The sequence below is a fragment of the Triticum aestivum genome, chromosome 2A (assembly GCF_018294505.1).
Source record: "Triticum aestivum cultivar Chinese Spring chromosome 2A, IWGSC CS RefSeq v2.1, whole genome shotgun sequence".
Classification (NCBI taxonomy): domain Eukaryota; kingdom Viridiplantae; phylum Streptophyta; class Magnoliopsida; order Poales; family Poaceae; genus Triticum; species Triticum aestivum.
In genome coordinates this window covers 736,344,149-736,365,068 of record NC_057797.1, presented here as the reverse complement: position 1 = coordinate 736,365,068, position 20,920 = coordinate 736,344,149, and positions in this window count along the sequence as shown.

Genomic DNA, 20,920 nt, shown 5'->3' with positions numbered 1-20,920 from the left:
TTATTTTACAAGGTCTACATAAGGAGGGAGAATGCCGGCAGCTGGAATTCAGGGCTGGAAAAGGAGCAAATATTAGAGACCTATTCTGCACAACTCCAAAAGTCCTAAAACTCCACGGAATATCTTATAATAAATAATGAAAAATCCCTACGAAAGATGAAGGCCAGGGGGCCCACACCCTATCCACGAGGGTGGGGGGCGCGCCCCCCCTAAGGCGCGCCCCCTACCTCGTGGGCCCCGGGTGGCTCTTCGATGCCCATCTTCTGCTATATGAGGTCTTTCGTCGAGAAAAAAATAGGAAGCAACCTTTCGAGACGAAACTCTGCCGCCACGAGGCGAAACCAATCTAGGCCTCCGGCAGAGCTGTTCTGCCGGGGACACTTCCCTCCGAGAGGGGGAAATCATCGCCATCATCATCACCAACGCTCCTCTCATCGGGAGAGGGCAATCTCCATCAACATCTTCACCAGCACCATCTCCTCTCAAAACCTAGTTCATCTCTTGTATCCAATTCTTTTCTCTAAGTCCAGGATTGGTACTAGTAGGTTGCTAGTAGTGTTGATTACTCCTTGTAGTTGATGCTAGTTGGTTTATTTGATGGAAGATCATATGTTCAGATCCTTTATGCATATTATTACCCCTCTGATTATGAACATGAATATGCTTTGTGAGTAGTTATGTTTGTTCCTAATGACACGGGAGAAGTCTTGCTATTAGTAGTCATGTGAATTTGGTATTCGTTCGATATTTTGATGAGATGTATGTTGTCTAGCCTGTAGTGGTGTTATGTGAACGTCGACTACATAACACTTCACCATTATTTGGGCCTAGAGGAAGGCATTGGGAAGTAATAAGTAGATGATGGGTTGCTAGAGTGACAGAATCTTAAACCCTAGTTTATGCGTTGCTTCGTAAGGGGCTGATTTGGATCCATATGTTTCATGTTGTGGTTAGGTTTACCTTAATACTTTTGTTGTAGTTGCGGATGCTTGCCATAGAGGTTAATCATAAGTGGGATGTTTGTTCAAGTAAGAATAGCACCCAAGCACCGGTCCACCCACATATCAAATTATCAAAGTACCGAACGCGAATCATATGAACATGATGAAAACTAGCTTGACGATATTTCCATGTGTCCTCGGGAGCGCTTTTCCTTATATAAGAGTTTGTCCAGGTTTGTCCTTTGCTACAAAAAGGATTGGGCCACCTTGCTGCACTTTATTTACTTTTGTTACTTGTTGCTCGTTACAAATTATCTTATCACAAAACTATCTGTTACCACTTATTTCAGTATTTGCAGAGAATACCTTGCTGAAAACCGCTTATCATTTCCTTCTGCTCCTCGTTGGGTTCGACACTCTTACTTATCGAAAGGTATACGATAGATCCCCTATACTTGTGGGTCATCAAGACTCTTTTCTGGCGCCGTTGCCGGGGAGTGAAGCGCCTTTGGTAAGGAAAAATTTATATAGTGTGCTGAAATTTACTGTCACTTGTTACTATGGAAAGTAATCCTCTGAGGGGCTTGTTCGGGGTATCTTCACCCCGACCAGTAGAGCAAAGAATTGCTCCTCAACCTACTGAACCTATTGAATATGAAAGTGTTCCCTTTGAATTTCATTCGGGTATGATAGAAAAACTGCTAGCTAATCCTTTTACAGGAGATGGAACAAAGCATCCTGATGAGTAGCTAATATATGTGGATGAAGTTTGTGGATTATTTAAGCTTGCAGGTATACCCGATGATGTTGCTAAGAAGAAGGTATTCCCTTTATCTTTGAAGGGAGATGCATTGACATGGTACCTGTACATGTCATGGCGGCTTACATGTCATGGCGGATATACCCCCAAATTTATAGCTTGTTCTGCGAAACCCGTTTGTCTGATACTTAGTAGAATTTTTGCTCCTTGTCAGACTTTGAATACCTGTACATGTCATGGCGTCTTACATGTCCGGCTTACAATTACTCACATATCATTAGTCCTCACTTAAGCCTCCATTCTGAATGCATAGCGTAATTGCTTAACCTATGTTTTCACCAATGGACTTGACCCGCCAAAATTTTCCTTTCTTTTAGGCTTTCTTTCTTTCACAATGCCGCCAAAGACAGTTCATGCGTGCAACTGGGTCCCTTCCATCATTACTGAGGGCATATTTTAAAGATTTTATGAAAGTCGGGTACTTGCCCGCCAAGAGTGTCATGCATTACCGCGCTCCTGACCCGGGCGAAGAAAAACCTCAACCGAAAGATGGGGAAGTTATTGTCTTTACTGACCACATGAACCGGGGCTTCTCACTGCCCAGCTCTAAATTCTTCGGGGATGTTCTGCACTTTTTCTAGCTCCATCCTCAAGTCATTGGGCCTAATTCCATGTCAAATATCTGCAATTTTCAAGTCTTCTGTGAAGTATACCTTCAAGAGGAGCCCGGTGTTGACCTCTTTAGAGAGTATTTTTACTTAAACCGCCAGACTGAGTTCACGAACGGCCCTAGTTTGGAACTCGGTGGAGTATCAATTCAATGTAGAAGAGATGCCATCTTTCCTTATGCCATCCCACCGAGTCATCCAAAAGATTGGAACCAAACGTGGTTTTATTGCAAAGATACTTCTCCGGCTGACGAGAATCCACTGTCGGGTTACCGTGTCGAGCGCCTAGATCCCAAGCACAATCTTCCAGAAAAGCTTACTGCTATTGAATGGAAGAAAATTGCTCCTACCATTGTGAAGGTTAAAGCTCTGCTAGGAAATGGGCTAACTGGTGTTGATTTGGTCAGGTGTTGGGTTTCTTGGCGGATCATACCCTTGAGCCGCCGCACCGGCTTAATGTGTACTTACACTGGTGGTGTAGAAGATTCACTGCGCCATAGCTCTGTACCATTAACTGATGAAGTAATAAATGAAATGGTTAAGTCTCTTCTGAATGAAGATCTGGAAGATTGTGTTAAAGTGGGTCTGCCCCCTTTCTGCGAGCTTAACGCGCCACCAGATGTAAGTTCCTGAATTTATTTAACTTGACCTTATCATTCAAATAAATTACTAACTCAACCCTTAATAACCTTTTGCAGGCTAAGTCTGATTTTTGGAAAGTGCAGTATGATCATGCAGCTGCTAAAAAGGCCAGGGCTGCCAAGAAAGCCGCTAGGAAAGCCGCCAAGAAGACCATTAAGAAGAAAAAGAAGAAACCAAGCGCCTCTGAATTGCTTGAACTGGATGACACCTCCAAGTTGGAGGTAGCCCTTGACTCTCTTGGCTCTTTTTTCAATCATCTTATTGACTCTGACTATTACCAGGATGACATGGGAGCCAGCCAAGCCGCTGAAGAAGTGGTAACTATCATTTCCTCTGGCAGACACTTTGCCAAGACAGAAACTTCAACAAGTAACCCAGAAAGTAAGGTTTTCACACCCCTTGGCTTATTTAGATCCTCACTTTCTTTTGAAGCAACAGCAACACGAGAGTCATCGTCAGACCCGGACCAGTAAAGGTGAAGAATTATCCTCCGGCTTACCAAACACCCCTGCTCCTCGGAAACATCAAAACAAGGTACTTAACTCTTCTTTACCCGTTGGTGGGTCTTATCTGTCTTCCCCCTAACTCTGTTGATTCAATTGACCATGAACTTGCCCGTTCTTCCTCTGGCGACTCGTCACAAACTGAGCTACCGGCTTTTAAGACTGCTTCCGGGTAATGACATTCATTTCTTACTCTGCACCTCATTATATTCTGGTGACCATACTGATTTTTTATAATTCGTGCAGTGGACAAGCAAAGCCTAACAAAAAGGCAAAGGTGACCAAGCAAACTGAGGCACCTGAAGTTGCTTAGCCGGAACAACAAATCTCTGCACCTGAAGCTTCTGACAAGCAGACAGACGAACCTGTCATTGATGCTCCTCCTGAGATTCCGAATCTCTGTATGGATGACCCTACTGTTAATCCTTCAAATCCTGCACGATCTGGTCCACTTAAGCCGTCGGAGACTCATAATGATGACGTGTTGATTACTGGCACCGGCTTTGTTGAGCCAGGAAATCCAATAGCCTTAGCTAAACATACTGCCAAGCAAGAGGTCATTGAAAGGCGGAAGATGAAGTTTGGCGTCTGCCATTATGCTCAACTGAGTAGCAGTGAGATCCTCTCTGGTTACCTTAGCCAAGTACACTCAAGTCATGATCTTGAAGTTGATATGGTGAAACAAATGCACCAAAAATATGAGGTATGACTTCCAGCTTTGAATAGTTTATGTATATCCTGCCAGCCCCCAAGTCTACTAGTTATGATAAGATTTAATAGGCTGTAGACTTTAGAAAAATTCATAAACTTCTGTCCTAGACTCCCTCCTTGTCCGGTTTTAGATATAAACCGGAAGTTTAAATAGTTTCAACTTTCCATCCGTAGTCCCCAAGGGCCGGTTTAATCAGCATGAATGAGCTGGTCCTTATTTAATATTGTGTTAGAAAAGAGAGCTTAACTGCATAGCCCCCATGAGTCGGTTGGGACTGATTACAGCACATCCGGCTCATTATAAAGAACATACAAGCAATATGCATTAGCCCCCAAGTGCCAATTAGTCTTGCTTGCAAAGTGCTTGGGACTTTAGTTATAAGAGCCGTTTCCTTGAAAAATTTCTTTGATAGACATTAGCCCCCAAGTGTCAAGTGTTATTGCTTGCAAAAGACTTGGGACTTATATTCTTGTAACCTTGATAAAAATGTTGATAACTCTGTACTTCATACAGGCTGCTACTGCTGAACTGGAGTCTCAATTGAACGACGCTAATACCCGGCTGGCGACTCAAGAAACTGAGACCCGGAAATCTGAGTCAAAGTTCCAGTTTAGCGTGTCTGAGTCGGAAAAGCTAAAGACCAGTTTTGAGGCAGAGAAGAAGACTTGGGCAGAAGAAAAGACTGCTTTAACACAGCAGGCTGAGAAAGCTGAGGCGGCTTTTCAAGAGGTGACCGCTGAGCTCACTGGTTTAAAACACCGTGTATCTCAAATGGTTTCCGCTATCTTTGGTAAGCCGCCTGATTAACCATCAAAAATGAATCTTTTCCTTGATAATATAAACTGCCGTTGACCAATCTGTGATTTACTCAGGTACCAGGAGCAGTAGCCTTAACTAGGATATGCTTGTGAAGCTCAAAGTTGTCTATACACTTGTTGAACAATTGTACATTGGAGCCCAATGTACATTGACCGCAATCTCCCCAACAAACCAAGTGCCTACTCTGTTGATAGATGTGTTGAAAAAGCTTTCAGTATTACCTGCCAGGTTTGAGGAAGTGAAGCGATCGTCTGCAAGAGCCGACGCTATGACGGCTTTAAGCCGGGCCAAGGCATGGGTACCAGAGCTTGACCCGTCCGAGGTAGCCACCGGGTACCCAAGCTTTAAGGAAGATGGTACTCCGTTTGACCAGAAGGACTTCACAGCTTGTGTAAACGAAATATCTCCAATGGCCACTCTGATTGCCAATGATTCAGATCTTTCAAAGTACCATCCGGCTTACAATAAGGAAAATCAAAAGATGCCAACTCCGGCTTAAAAAGTGATGGACTTAATTCCCCCAATCCGTAAGCACACTTTTACCCCAGAAATTGAGCCATCTGATCTTATAGATGAGGAAGCTGAATTTCAAGATTTATCTGGCATCGATTGGTCATCACCAAATTTTCAGACGGCAGAAGAGGACGAAGGACCGGCGAAGGATGACGCTGAAACCTCTAATCAGCAAGGCCAAGAAGACTGAGCCGCCGGGCGGGTCATGATACCCAATTGAAGCCACTGGGAACAAATTATTCATAACCAAGGCTAATCTGACTGTAATGTTTAACATAAAAATCATACCTGGGGCTGCATGCTTAGACTGCTGGTTGAAAAACCTTATGCAGTTAGAGGCGGTAGAGCCGTAATTGTAAACATCAAAGTATGATACTCTGGCGACTTAGAGCCTGCCATCTTGGTGGGTCATAGAGACCCGGGAGATATTTTCAAACATGAGGCATAAATAGGGCAACTGGGCCTGACTTGTTAAAACCAGAAGTCGAAGAAGAAATTTTCGAATATAAATGAAAAATCAAAGAAACTTGAGGCTTTTGTGGGCTGCCAAGCCAAAGTGTCTTCTTCAATGAAGCTAGCTGGAGCCACTGGATTGTTCGTGCTGCCATGATCCTGACTCACAGCATGCCCAATCGACATTTTAACCCTGGAATAAGTCTGGTCTTGCTCAAAGACTTATCAGGAGTACGCGGGGCCAGAGTAACAGTATCATGGGCCGATTTATCCAAGTTCCAAGGAAGGCGGCTTATGAAGCCTGGATCTATCTGACTCTGTAAGCCGTGCTCTCGCATGACAAGCCACCGTTTGAGCCTTAATCGAGCTCAGATCTTGGTTGAATACGCCGTAAAGACTGATCGTTAAGAGTTCGGCGGGTCAATCAGGATGACCTGATGGAGTTGAAGCAGCTGGTGTACAGGTAGGATGAACCGGTCAGAGTTTGTTCTCTTTGGTCGAATGCGCCTATGTTTGAACAAACCTGGTCAAGAGTATAGTAACGCTATGTTCTCTTTGGTCGAATACGCCTATGTTTGAACAGGAAGCCCCCAGTGACATACTTACAAGTGTGGCATTGAGCCGGTCAAGAGGGTACCGACAGCTATGATTCGAATACGATCAGGAAGCCCCCAAGTGACACACTGATAAATGTGGCGTTGAGCCGGTCAAGAGGGTACCGACAGCTATCCTCGATGAGCAGGAAGCCCCCAAGTGACCATATAAGTTTTGGCATTGTGCCAATCAAGAGGGTACCGACAGCTATGCTCGATGAGTAGGAAGCCCCCAAGTGATCATTGAAGCAGGTTACCTATGTTTGAGTTGTGCTTTGCAACAGACTCTCTTTGGTCCCTGTAAATTGGACATCAAGCCTCTTAAAAGAATATGTAAGATGACGAAGACTCAACTTCGAGGAAGTGAAACAACAGAGGCCCTGAATTATCAGGGATGCCGACTTTATTAAACTGTCTATAATATATACATCATGTAACTATGTACATCATGAGAGCCGGTGGCTCAAGTATAATAGAGCCGAAGATGAGCAATACTCCACGGCCGATGGGTCTCCTCCTCCGACTTATGTGAATCCTTCTGTTCTCGAACGTTGATAAGATAATATGACCCGTTATGCAGATTCTTGCTGACCACAAAAGGTCCTTCCCAGGGCGGCGAGAGCTTATGCATATCTGTTTGATCTTGGATGAGTCGGAGCACTAAGTCGCCTTCCTAAAAGGTTCTGGTTTTGACCCGGCGGCTAAGGTAGTGATGTAGGTCTTGCTGATGAATCGCCAAACGAGCCGCCGCGAGATCACGCTCCTCATCCAACAAGTCAAGTGCATCTTGACGTGCCTTTTCATTGTTAGCTTCCACATAAGCCACCACCCGGTGTGAATCGTGACGGATGTCACTAGGGAGAACCGCCTCCGCTCCATAAACCATGAAAAGGGGGCATAACCCGTAGATCTGTTGGGAGTCATGCTGGTGCTCCATAACACCAAAGGTAACTCCTCCACCCAACAACCCGGCGTCCTTTGCAAAGGGACCATAAGCCGGGGCTTGATACCTCGCAAAATCTCTTGATTATCTCGTTCTGCCTGACCATTGGACTGATGGTGAGCCACAGATGAGACGTCAAGCCGGATATGCTCTCATTGAAAGAATTCTCTCATAGCACCTTTAGAAAGATTAGTGCCATTATCTATTATAATGCTATGTGGAAAGCCAAAACGGAAGATCACCTTCTTCATGAATTGAACCGTCGTTGCTGCATCACACTTACTGACTGGCTCTGCTTCAACCCACTTGGTGAACTTGTCAACCGCCACCAAAAGGTGGGTCTTCTTATCGTTGGACCTATTGAAAGGCCCAACCATATCAAGCCCCCAAGTTGCAAACGGCCAAGTAATTAGAATCATCCTCAATTCTTGAGCCGGCACATGAGCTCGTCGTAAAAATTTCTGATAGCCGTCACATCTGCTTACCAAATCCTCAGCATCCGCGTGAGCCGTCAACCAGTAGAACCCATGATGAGATTTAGAGCCAGCCTGATGACCACAATCTCCTTCATGAATTTCCCGTAGAATCTCACGGCCTTCTTCAGGAGAGACGCAACGCTGAAACGCCCTTGTGACACTGCAATGGTGCAACTCCCCATTGACAATTGTCATTGACTTAGACAGCCGGGTTATCTGTCTAGCCAAAATTTCATCCTCTGGCAACTCACCCCAGGTCATGTAAGCCAAATACGGAACTGTCCAATCAGGAATAGCATGAAGAGCCGCCACCAATTGCTCTTCCGGGTCAGGGATAGCAAGATCTTCCTCTGTAGGCAAATTGACAGAAGGGTTAAGCAGAACGTCCAGGAACGTGTTAGGTGGCACCGGCTTACGCTGAGATCCTAGCCGGCTTAAAGTATCAGCCGCCTCATTCTTCCGGCGATCAATGTGCTCAACTTGATAAACCTTGAAATGACCCGCAATAGCATCAACCTCTCGATGATAAGCCGCCATGAGCAGATCTTTAGAATCCCAAGTACCAGAAACTTGCTGAGCCACCAGATCTGAATCACCAAAGCACCTGACCCGGCTGAGGTTCATCTCCTTAGCCATCCGAAGACCAAGGAGTAGGGCCTCATACTCAGCTGCATTGTTAGTACAGGGGAACATAAGCCGGAGAACATAAGAAAATTTGTCACCTCATGGGGAAGTTAAGATAGCTCCAGCCCCGAGCTCTCCAACTGTCTTGATCCATCAAAGTGAATAGTCCAATATGTGTTATCCAGCTTTTCCTCCGGCGCCTGTAACTCTGTCCAATCATTGATGAAATCCACAAGTGCTTGGGACTTGATGGACGTACGTGGCACATATTTTAAGCCGTGAGGTCCAAGCTCAATGGCCCACTTAGCAACCCGGCCTGTGGCTTCTCTGTTTCGGATGATGTCTCCTAAAGGAGCAAAACTAACCACTGTGATGGGATGACCCTGAAAATATTGCTTAAGCTTCCGGCTTGCCATGAAGAATCCATACACAAGCTTCTGACAATGTGGATATCTCTGTTTGGACTCGATAAGCACCTCGTTGATGTAGTAAACCGATCGCTGAACCGGGTACTCCTTTCCTGCCTCTTCCCTTTCCACCACGATGGCTACACTGACGGCCCGGCTATTAGCAGCTACATACAACAATAGTGGTTACTTATCAATAGGGGCAGCAAGCACGGGCGGCTCAGCCAACTATTTCTTCAGATCCTCAAACGCTTGATTAGCAGCATCACTCCAAACAAAGTGATCCGTCTTCTTCACCATCTGATAAAGGGGAATAGACTTCTCACCCAGCCGGCTTATGAACCGGCTTAGAGCCGCAATACGACCTGCCAGACGCTGAACATCATTGACACACGCCGGCTTAGCCAATGAAGTAATGGCTTTGATCTTTTCCGGGTTAGCTTCAATGCCTCTATTAGAAACTAGAAAACCCAAGAGCTTGCCTGCTGGCACACCAAAGACACACTTAGCCGGGTTAAGCATCATCTTGTAGATTCAGAGATTGTCAAACGTCTCTTTCAAATCATCAATCAGGGTCTCCTTCTCTCTTGACTTCACCACAATGTCATCTACATAAGCATGAACATTGCGCCCAATCTGACTATGAAGGCAATTTTGCACACACCGCTGATAAAGTCGCCTGGTCACTCTTGAGCCCAAAAGGCATAGACACATAGCAGAAGGCTCCAAACGGAGCAATGAAAGTTGTATTCTCCTGGTCCTTAACTGCCATCTTGATCTGATGATAACCACAATAAGCATAAAAAAAACTCAAATGCTCACAACCCGCCTTAGCATCAATTATTTGATCAATACGTGGGAGAGCAAATGAATCAGCCGGACAAGCCTTGTTGAAGTCCGTGTAATCCACACACATCCGCCAAGTGCCATTCTTCTTGAGTACCAGCACTGGGTTAGCCAACCACTCAAGATGAAAAACTTCAACAATAAACCCGGCCGCTAAGAGCCGGGCCACCTCTTCACCAATGGCCTTCCGCCTCTCCTCGTTAAAACGACGAAGGAATTGCCTGACCGGCTTAAATTTTGGAAAAATATTAAGAGTGTGCTCAACGGGTTCCCTCGGTACACCCGGCATGTCTGAAGGATTCCATGCAAAGATGTCCCGGTTCTCACGGATGAACTCGATGAGCGCGCTTTCCTATTTCGGATCCAGGTTGGCACTGATACTGAACTGTTTAGATGAGTCGCCAGGAACGAAGTCAACCAATTTAGTGTCATCTGCCGACTTAAATTTTAACGATGGATCGTGCTCTGTGGTTGGCTTCTTCAAGGACATCATGTCAGACGGGTCAACATTATCCTTGTAAAACTTCAGCTCCTCCGTTGCATAAACAGATTCAGTATAAGCCGCATCACCTTCTTCACACTCCAGGGCCACCTTGTGACTCCCATGCACTGTGATGGTGCCCTTGTGACTCGGCATCTTAAGTTGCAGGTAAACATAGCAAGGCCTCGCCATGAACTTAGCGTAAGCCGGCCGCCCAAACAGAGCATGGTAAGGGCTTTTAATCTTGACCACTTCAAAGGTTAAAGTCTCAGACCTGGAATCATGCTCATCTCCAAAGGCCACTTCCAAAGATATCTTACCCGCCAGGTAGGCTGACTTACCAGGCACCACACCATGGAAAACAGTGTTTGACGGCTTAAGATTTTTATCGGTCAATCCCATGCGACGGAAGGTCTCGTAATAAAGTATGTTAATGCTGCTACCTCCATCCATGAGTGCCTTGGTAAATTTATAGCCCCCAACCTGAGGTGCCACCACCAGAGCCAGGTGACCCGGATTATCAACCCGGGGCGGACGATCCTCACAACTCCACATGGTAGGCTGCTCTGACCACCGTAAATAACGTGGCACCGCCGGCTCAACCGCATTCACGGCCCTCTTATGAAGCTTCTGATCCCGCTTACATAAGCTAGTGGTGAAGACATGATACTGACCACTATTCAACTGCTTCGGGTTGCTCTGATAACCAGACTGTTGCTGTTGTTGATTCCCCTGATTATTCTGCTGATTATAACCACCCTGGTTGCCGTGGCCCTGAAAACCAGAACTTGAACCGCCGCCGCCAAGACACGGACCATGAGAACCGGATCCTGACCCGCCGTTCGGGCCGTGCTGGTGCTGGATGCATTCCCTAAAGCTTCCATTATGCTGCACTCTTTCCACGAATGAGTCGCCGGCTTCTGATACGTTCCGTGTTTCGAACATGGTTGACTTAGCATTGCCTCAAGATTGAAATCTGCCCCTATAGCCGGCTGTCCCTTACGACGTTGGCTATAATTGCGCGCACCGATGTTAGCCACAAATTCATTAGCCTTGAGCTTACCGTTGCCACCCTGATTGGTAGGATTGTGTTGCTGCCCTTTCATGCCGCTACTCTTCTTTCCCTTTCCCGATCTCTCATCTTTAGAGTCGGGGTCCTTGGTACCATCAGAGTCGGCATACTTAACAAGAGCCGCCATCAGAGTACCCATGTCATCACAATGACGCTTGAGTCAGAGAGCAAAGCAGCATGTCTAATATGATGCTAGTAGAGGACAAGAATCATTGAGTGGAGCTAGAGCAACCAGAAATCAGGAATAAGTGGCAAGTTGGTTTTCCTGTGGTGAAATCGGTGACTCCGAGTTGTGTGCTTCGGTTGTACCGAAAGATTTCGGTTAGACCGAAGAAAACAAACCGGTGTGACCGAGTTCATCAGAGTGGAACCACTTGTCACCTCAGCTCACTAGAAAAGTAGAATCTTACAAGGATTTGCAAGGAATTAACTGAAGGATTTGCAATGAATTGGATGCAGAAAATGCAGAACAAAAAGAAAATAAAAGAAAATAAAAGTTCTAGATGAAGTTTTTTTTGAAAAGGGGAAACAAATATGCAAGGAACAAATGCAATAACACAGAAAAGAACACAAGAGAACTTCATCTAGAGTTGGGCGGCGACAAAGTCACCTATGCTAGAGTATATTGACTTAGGAGTCAAGTGAGACCACTTGATCATAGGTCATACTCATCGTTTAAGCTCAAAATGGGGTTACCATTTTTTGTTTAAGCATCTTGATGTATTCACATCTTGTTGAGTTGCTTTGACTCATATCTTGGAGTAAAGCTTCTCTAAGATGGAATAACATACCTTAGATGGTGGTGTGGGTCTTGCTCATGTAGTCGAACTTGTGTGGGTTGCTCAAGGTTGATGTAGGTTATCAAGAGTTGGGAGCACCACTTGGAGTTTGAGTTCATCTACCTACATGGGTTAGTCTTGCAAGGAAGAGCACTTGTGTATCCAAAATGACAATCATGAGACACAATCATAGAATTTGTCAAAGGATATGTTAGAATGGTTTTGTGCTTCCTTGTCTTCAACCACCATTGTATAGAGAATTGGTGATGTAGAGATTGCTCAAGATGTGAGTGAGTTGCAATCTCATAGATTTAGATTCAACCAAGTACCTACATGGGTTAGATAACATGCAAGGTGCAAATATATCCAAGACATATGAATAGCATCATAAGAGAAATATCGAGGATTAGTCATAGGCTCATGCCCCGCATGTATCCAATAGAGTTCCTACTCCAAGTTTGAAGCATCAATGATGTTCAATTCACCTCTCAACCTGCAAAACACTTTCTCATCAAGTGGTTTAGTGAATATATCCGCCAATTGCTTATCGGTGCGAACATGCTTAAGGTTAATGTCCCCTTTGGCAACATGATCTCGAATGAAATGATGACGAACTTCAATATGTTTAGTTCGAGAATGTTGCACGGGATTGTGAGCAATCTTAATAGCACTTTCATTGTCACATAGCAATGGAACATGTTTCACATATATCCCATAATATTTAAGAGTTTGGGTCATCCAAAGTAATTGAGCACAACACGAACCAACGGCAATGTATTCCGCTTCGGCGGTGGATAAGGATACCGAGTTTTGTTTCTTGGAAGACCAAAACACAAGAGATCTACCAAGGAATTGACAAGTACCCGAAGTGGACTTTCTATCAACCTTGTCTCCGGCATAGTCCGAGTCGGAATAGCCAACAAGATCAAAAGAGGACCTCTTAGGATACCAAATGCCAAAATTTGGTGTATGTATTAAGTATCTCACTATCCTTTTCACAGCCTTAAGATGACATTCTTTAGGAGCAGCTTGATATCGTGCACACATGCACACACTTAGCATAATATCGGGACGTGAGGCACATAGATATAACAATGAACCGATCATAGAGCGATAAACCTTTTGATCAACCAGTTCACCATCTTTGGTCAAATCAAGATGTCCACTAGTAGGCATGGGTGTAGGCATACCTTTGCATTCTTGCATATTGAACTTCTTGAATAAGTCTTTGGTGTACTTCGTTTGAGAGACAAATGTACCTTCCTTAGTTTGCTTGATTTGCAAACCGAGAAAGAATTTGAGTTCACTCATCATAGACATCTCAAACTTCTCCGACATTAGCTTTCCAAACTTTTCACTAAAATGAGGGTTAGTAGAACCAAATATGATATCATCAACATAAATTTGGCACACAAATAGTTCTCCATTAACCCTTTTAGTAAAAAGAGTAGAATCAATTTTACCAATTTCAAAGCCTTTTTCAGTAAGGAACTTGGTCAAGCATTTATACCATGCTCTAGGAGCTTGTTTAAGACCATAAAGGGCTTTGTGAAGTTTGTAAACATGATTAGGTTTCTTAGGATTAACAAAGCCGGGAGGTTGCTTAACATAAACTTCCTCCTCAATTTTGCCATTTAGAAAAGCACTTTTAATGTCCATTTGGTATAAGGTGATATCATGGTGATTAGCATAGGCAAGTAATATGCGAATGGACTCAAGTCTAGCAACGAGAGCATATGTCTCACCATAGTCCATACCTTCAACTTGTGTATAGCCTTGGGCGACGAGACGTGCTTTGTTGCGAACCACTTGTCCATCTTCATCTTGCTTGTTGCGAAACACCCATTTGGTACCAATGATGTTGTGGTTGTTGTCGGGCTTCTCAACTAATGTCCACACTTGATTTCTCTCAAAGTTGTGTAGCTCTTCATGCATAGCATTTATCCAATCCAGATCCTTCAATGCTTCTTCAACCTTCATAGGTTCAATTTTAGAAATGAATGAGTAATGTTCACAAAAGTTAGCTAAACAAGTTTTAGAGCGAGTGATTCTCCCGGTTTGGATATCTTTGTAGATTTGCTCGACGGGATGATCTTTGGCAATTCTTGCTTGAACTCGTGTAAGCTTTTGCTTGGGTCGGGGTGGAACATCCTCTTCATCTTGTTCTTCTTCTTCTTGGCCTTCTTCATTGTTGACGTTGTTGTTCTCTTGTCATGGTGTAGAAGGAGGTTGTTGATGTTCATCTTGGTGTACTTCCTTGTTTTCTTCATCTTGACGTGTCCCACTTGTGGATGCTTCCGTATCAACTCTTGATTCACCTTGACGTGATGTAGCAGCTTCCACTTGGACGGACGAGGTACTCTCCTTCATTTCCGTTGGACGAATCTTGCCAATGGACAAGTCTTGAATTGCTTCCGAAGGGTCTTTGTCTCCTACATCAATTGGCAATTGCTCTAATTGCGAGCCGTTAGATTCATCAAACTTCACATCCATCGTCTCTTCAACCTTTCGGGTGAAATTGTTGTAGACACGGTAAGTGTGAGAGTTTGAGCCATAACCAAGTAGAAAACCTTCATGAGACTTAGGAGAAAATTTAGAACGACGATGCTTATCAAGAATGTAGCACTTTGAGTCGAATACTCGAAAGTATCCAACTTGTGGTTTGTTACCGGTGAGGAGCTCGTATGCCGTCTTGCCGAGTAGCTTGTGAAGATACAAGCGATTTGTTGCATGACAAGCTGTCTCAACTGCTTCCGCCCAAAAGTGCTTTGGCGTCTTGTTCTCATCAAGCAACGTTCTTGCCATCTCGATAAGAGTCCGGTTCTTCCTCTCAACAACTCCATTTTGTTGAGGTGTGTACGTAGCCGAGAACTCGTGTGAAATCCCTTCTTCGTCAAGAAAGGTGTCCACATTTGTGTTCTTGAACTCCGTTCCGTTGTCACTCCGAACCTTCTTGATCTTCAGGTCAAACTAATTTTGGGCCTTCCTAGCGAAGTTTTTGAAGATCTTTTGGACCTACGACTTGTCATCAAGAAAGAACACCCACGTGAATCTTGAAAAATCATCAACTATGACTAGACCAAATGAGTTACCACCGAGACTCTTGTATGCATTTGGACCAAAGAGATCCATGTGAAGTAGCTCGAGTGGTCTTCTTGTGGTCATGATGTTCTTCGCACGGTGACTTCCTCCAACTTTTTTCCCTGCTTGACAAGCACTACAAAGTCTATCCTTGTCAAATACGACATCTTTTATTCCAAGGATATGATCACCTTTAATAAGCTTATCAAGATTTCGCATTCCAACATGACCTAGTCTTCTATGCCACAACCAGCCTTTAGAAAATTTAGTGATTAAGCAAGTTTTAGGTTGAGCCTTTTTAGTGAAATCAACAATGTAAAGATCTCCTCTACGTATACCGGTAAAGACCATTTTATGATTGTCTCTACAAAACACTTGACAATCTACTTCAGTGAATAAGACATTGAAATCGAAATCCGCAAGTCTAGAAACTGAAAGTAAATTGTATCCAAGGGATTCAACAAGCATGACGTTTTGTATGGAGCTATCGTGTGAGATGGCCACCTTACCAAGGCCAACCACCTTACCCTTTGAATTATCACCAAAGGTGACATATTTTCGAGGGCCGTCATTTTCAGCAAGCTCACGGAACATCTCTTCATCTCCGGTCATATGATCAGTACATCAACTATCAAGGACCCATTCCTTTCCTCCAGCCATGTAGCCGCGAAGATTTGCCATAAGACCAAAATGTCTCATTGCATCATCAAGATCATAGTCACTATCATCATCTTCATCATAATATCCATGTTCAACATCATCTTGTGATTGATCAAATCCTAGAGAGGCTAATTCATTAGGTACATGATCATCAAAGTGGTTACCTTTATGAATTCTTATAGCTTCGGATATGATATCACTAATGATTCCAACATTTCCTTTAGCATGCATGAGATTTGTAAGCTCAAATAGACAATCACCAAAACTAGGATCACTAGAGTTCATCTTACTCAAGGCAATACATTTATGGAGAATTTCATCTAAATTCTTCAAGGAATAATCGGGAAATCGTTCCTCAAGAAATTTCCATATAGTATAGGCACACTTAAGAGTAGGCAAACTAGCAATCAGATTTTTGGGCAATCCTCTAATGATAAGCTCAACAGTTCTAGGATTGCGAATCATGTCAATATCTTCATCTAGGGTAGGGTGCAAAGGATCAATATGAGGTGCACAAGGATTAGCAATGTACTTGTTCAAATGATATTCATTGTAAATCTCAAGCATTTCATTTTTCCACTCATGAAAATACTCTCCATCAAGAATGGTCTATGTCTAAGACTCCCTAAAGTAGACACATCCATCTTCCTCCAAAGGTGTTTAAACCAAGGCAATGGAGACCAATGCTCTGATACCAATTGAGAGGATCAAGAAGAGGTGTCTAGAGGGGGGGTGATTAGACACTAAGTACCAAAAGTTGAAGTTTTTAAAATTCTTAAGTTTAGGCGGAGTTTAGGCACAAGTTTAACAAACACAATACATATCAAGCAAGCATGCAAAGAGTATATGAGCAGCGAAAAGTAAAGCATGCAACTTGCAAGAATGTAAAGGGGAAGGGTTAGGAGTATTCAAACGCAATTTGAGACATGGATGTTTTTGGCGTGGTTCCGATAGGTGGAGCTATCGTACATCCACGTTGATGGAGACTTCAACCCACGAAGGGTAACGGTCGCGCGAGTCCACGGAGGGCTCCACCCACGAAGGGTCGACGAAGAAGCAACCTTGTCTATTCCATCACGACCGTCGCCCACGAAGGACTTGCCTCACTAGCGGTAGATCTTCACGAAGTAGGCGATCTCCTTGCCCTTACAAACTCCTTGGTTCAACTCCACAACCTTGCCGGAGGCTCCCAAGTGACACCTAGCCAATCTAGGAGACACCACTCTCCAAGAAGTAAAAAATGGTGTGTTGATGATGAACTCCTTGCTCTTGTGCTTCAAATGATAGTCTCCCCAACACTCAACTCTCTCTCACAGGATTTGGATTTGGTGGAAAGAAGATTTGAGTGGAAAGCAACTTGGGGAAGGCTAGAGATCAATATTCATATGGTAGGAATGGAATATCTTGAGCTCAACACAAGGGTAGGTGGTTCTCTCTTAGAAAATGTGTATTGGAAGTGAAGATCTGTTCTGATGGCTCTCTCCACGAATGAAGAGTTGGTGGAGGGGTATATATAGCCTCCACACAAAATCTAACCATTACACACAATCTGCCAAACTCTGTGGGACCGAATCGTTAAACTCGGTCGGACCGATTCAGCAAACCTAGTGACCGTTAGGATTTTCGGTGGGACTGAGATGCAACTCTAGGACCGATATGGTTAGGGTTAGGGCATAACGTAATCTCGGTATGACCGATTACACAAACTCGGTGGGACCGATTTTGGTAATAAGCTAACCAGAGAGTTGGTCAGGCAAACTCGGTGAGACCGATTACGCAAACTCGGTGGGACCGATTTGGTAATAAGCTAACCAAAGGATTTGCATTGTAATCTTGGTAGTACCGATTGCTCAAACTTGGTGAGACCGATTTTGGCAATGGTCATACACAGTGAGAGTGCAATCCCATCTCGGTGAGACCGAGATCCCTATCAGTGAAACCATTTGCTAGGGTTTGTGGCAGTGGCTATGGCATGTGAAACTCGGTGGCTCCGGATAGAAAGAATCGGTGGGGCCGAGTTTTACTTTTGGTTTAGGTCATATGTGGATATGGAAAGGTAGTTGAGGATTTTGGAGCATATCACTAAGCACATGAAGCAAGAGGCTCATTAAGCAACACCTCATCCCTCCTTAATAGTATTGGCTTTTCCTATGGACTCAATGTGATCTTGGATCACTAAAAATGTAAAATGTAGAGTCTTGATCTTGAAGCTTGAGCCAATCCTTTGTCCTTAGCATCTTGAAGGGGTTCCACATCCTTTAGTCCATGCCACTCCATTGTTGAACTTATCTGAAACATACTAGGTGAAAGTGTTAGTCCAACAAGAGATATGTTGACATTAATTACCAAAACCACCCAGGGAGCACTTGTGCTTTCACCACCCCAAGAGAATTGAGCAAGATTCTCGGAGAACTAATGTTGATGCACCTAGTCCTTCTAAGAGGAAGAAAAAGAAAAATGATAGGACTTTGCATGCTTCTAGTGAACCTGTTGTTGACACACCTGAGAATCCCAATGATATTTCTATTTCTGATACTGAAACACAATCTGGTAATGAACATGAACCTAGTGATAATATTAATGATGATGTTCATGTTGATGCTCAACCTAGCAATGACAATGATGTAGAGATTGAACCTGCTGTTGATCTTGATAACCCACAATCAAAGAATCAATGTTATGATAAGAGAGACTTTGTTGCTAGGAACCACGGTAAAGAAAGAGAACCATGGGTTCAGAAACCCATGCACTTTCCTCCTAAACCATCCAAGCAAAAGGATGATGAGGATTTTGAGCGCTTTGATGAAATGATTAAACCTATCTTTTTGCGTATGTGTTTGAATGATATGGTTAAAATGAATCCTTATGCTAAGTATATGAAAGAAATTGTTACAAATAAAAGAAAGATACCGGACGCTGAAATTTCCACCATGCTTTCTAATTATACTTTTAAAGGTGGAATACCTAAGAAACTAGGAGATCCAGGAGTAGCAACTATACCATGCTCCATTAAACGAAACTATGTTAAAACTGCTTTATGTGATCTTGGAGCCGGTGTTACTATTATGCCTCTCTCTTTATACCGTAGACTTGATTTGAATAAGTTGACACCTACTGAAATATCTCTGCAAATGGCTGATAAATCAACTGCTATACCTGTCGGTATTTGTGAGGATGTGCCTGTTGTGGTTGCAAACGTTACTATTTTAACGAACTTTGTTATTCTTGATATTCCCGAGGACGATAGTATGTCGATTATCCTTGGTAGACCCTTTTTGAATACTGCAGGGGCTGTTATTGATTGCAACAAAGGCAATGTCACTTTTCATGTTAATGGTAATGAGCATTCGGTACACTTTCCGAGGAAACAACCTCAAGTCCACAATATCAATTCTATTGGAAAAATTCCAACGGTTACTATTAGAGGTTTTGAATTTCCTCTTCCTACTGTCAAGAAGAAATATGATATTCTTATTATTGGGGATGTGCATATCCCCATTGAGGTAACCTAGTGCTATTCGAAAATTCTCCAGTTTCATAAGATTCGGAATGAGTTTGTTAACAAGACTTGATCAACCTTGTTACTGGATTCCTTTTGATGAGCATGAGATGGATGAATTTAGAAAGCACAACTCTCTGTACCCTCCTTTTACTTTCTGTTATTTAGATTAAATAAAGCAAAAATAGTATTTTCTGTCTTTTTCTGAATTATCCTTGCAATAAAAAATACCCCGAAAATAAAAGTTCTCCAACTGCCCCGAAAATGAAATATGATTTTTTTGTACAATATTTAAGAATATCTGGCACCAAGAACACAACAGAGGGGGCCACCACCTGGCCACGAGGGTCCAGGGTGCGCCTCTTGCCTCGTGGACCCCTCGTGGCCGCCCTCCACTTATTCCAGCACCCACACACTCCTTCTTCCTCTAGAAAAAATCACTCACCAGCTTAAGCACGAGTTCTAGCTCATCTTGCTGCCATTTTCGATCTCCTTGCTCAAAGCTCCATTCACAGAACTACTTTGGGGGACTGTTCTTCGGTATGTGACTCCTCCAATGGTCCAATTAGTTTTTGTTCTAGTGCTTTATTTATTGCATTTTTTTGCTGCTTAGGTGACCCTGTTCTTGAGCTTGCTTGTCAAATTTATTTGGTCCCAAGTAGTTCTAATGCATGATATAGTCTCTAGGCACTTGTGGGAGTAGTTGCTATCAATCTTGTTGAGTTTGGTTCAATTTAATTTTGAGTTACTAAAAATTTCAGAAATTTTTTAGAGGAAGAAATATGTTTAGGAAAATGTACCAAGGTGGTTCCTCAAAGAAGGAGGCACCTGGGCTCGCGATACGTGAGCCGTACTATGAACTACCAAGAGAAGCTCAAGTGTGGCCTTGTGAATGGCCGTCAGAAGATTTTATGGTCCAAGCAGGCATTAAGGAGGAATTTGACGCATATGTGCGTAACGCTGAACTTGAGGGCTTCATGTCAGATAAGTGCCCCCAATATTACTACCTAACTGATTCCTTTGTGAGAAGGTTTAAATTTACATCATCACACAATTCTCACACTGTCCTATTTGATCTTTATGATAAATCTTATACCATGGACTTAGAAGATTTTAATGCTGCTTGTAAACTCCCGCAGTGGGGTAATGCTAGTGAACCTCGCAAATCTGAATTTAAAGATTTTCTTGCTAGTATCACTGTGGAGAAATAACACAAGCTACCATAGGGAGCATTCACTTTCCTGCCATACATTATTTTGCTCTCTTTATAGGTAGATGCATTAACGGCAAGGATGAGGCATGTCACATGTGTGTCCCCGATCTTAGTGTTCTCAAGAGTGTTGTGTTAGGAGATAAACAATACAACTTGGGGGCTATTGTTGCATGAAGGTTGCATCATAACAGTATTAGTGGAGATTTGTTTAGTGGAATTTATGCAACCCATGTAG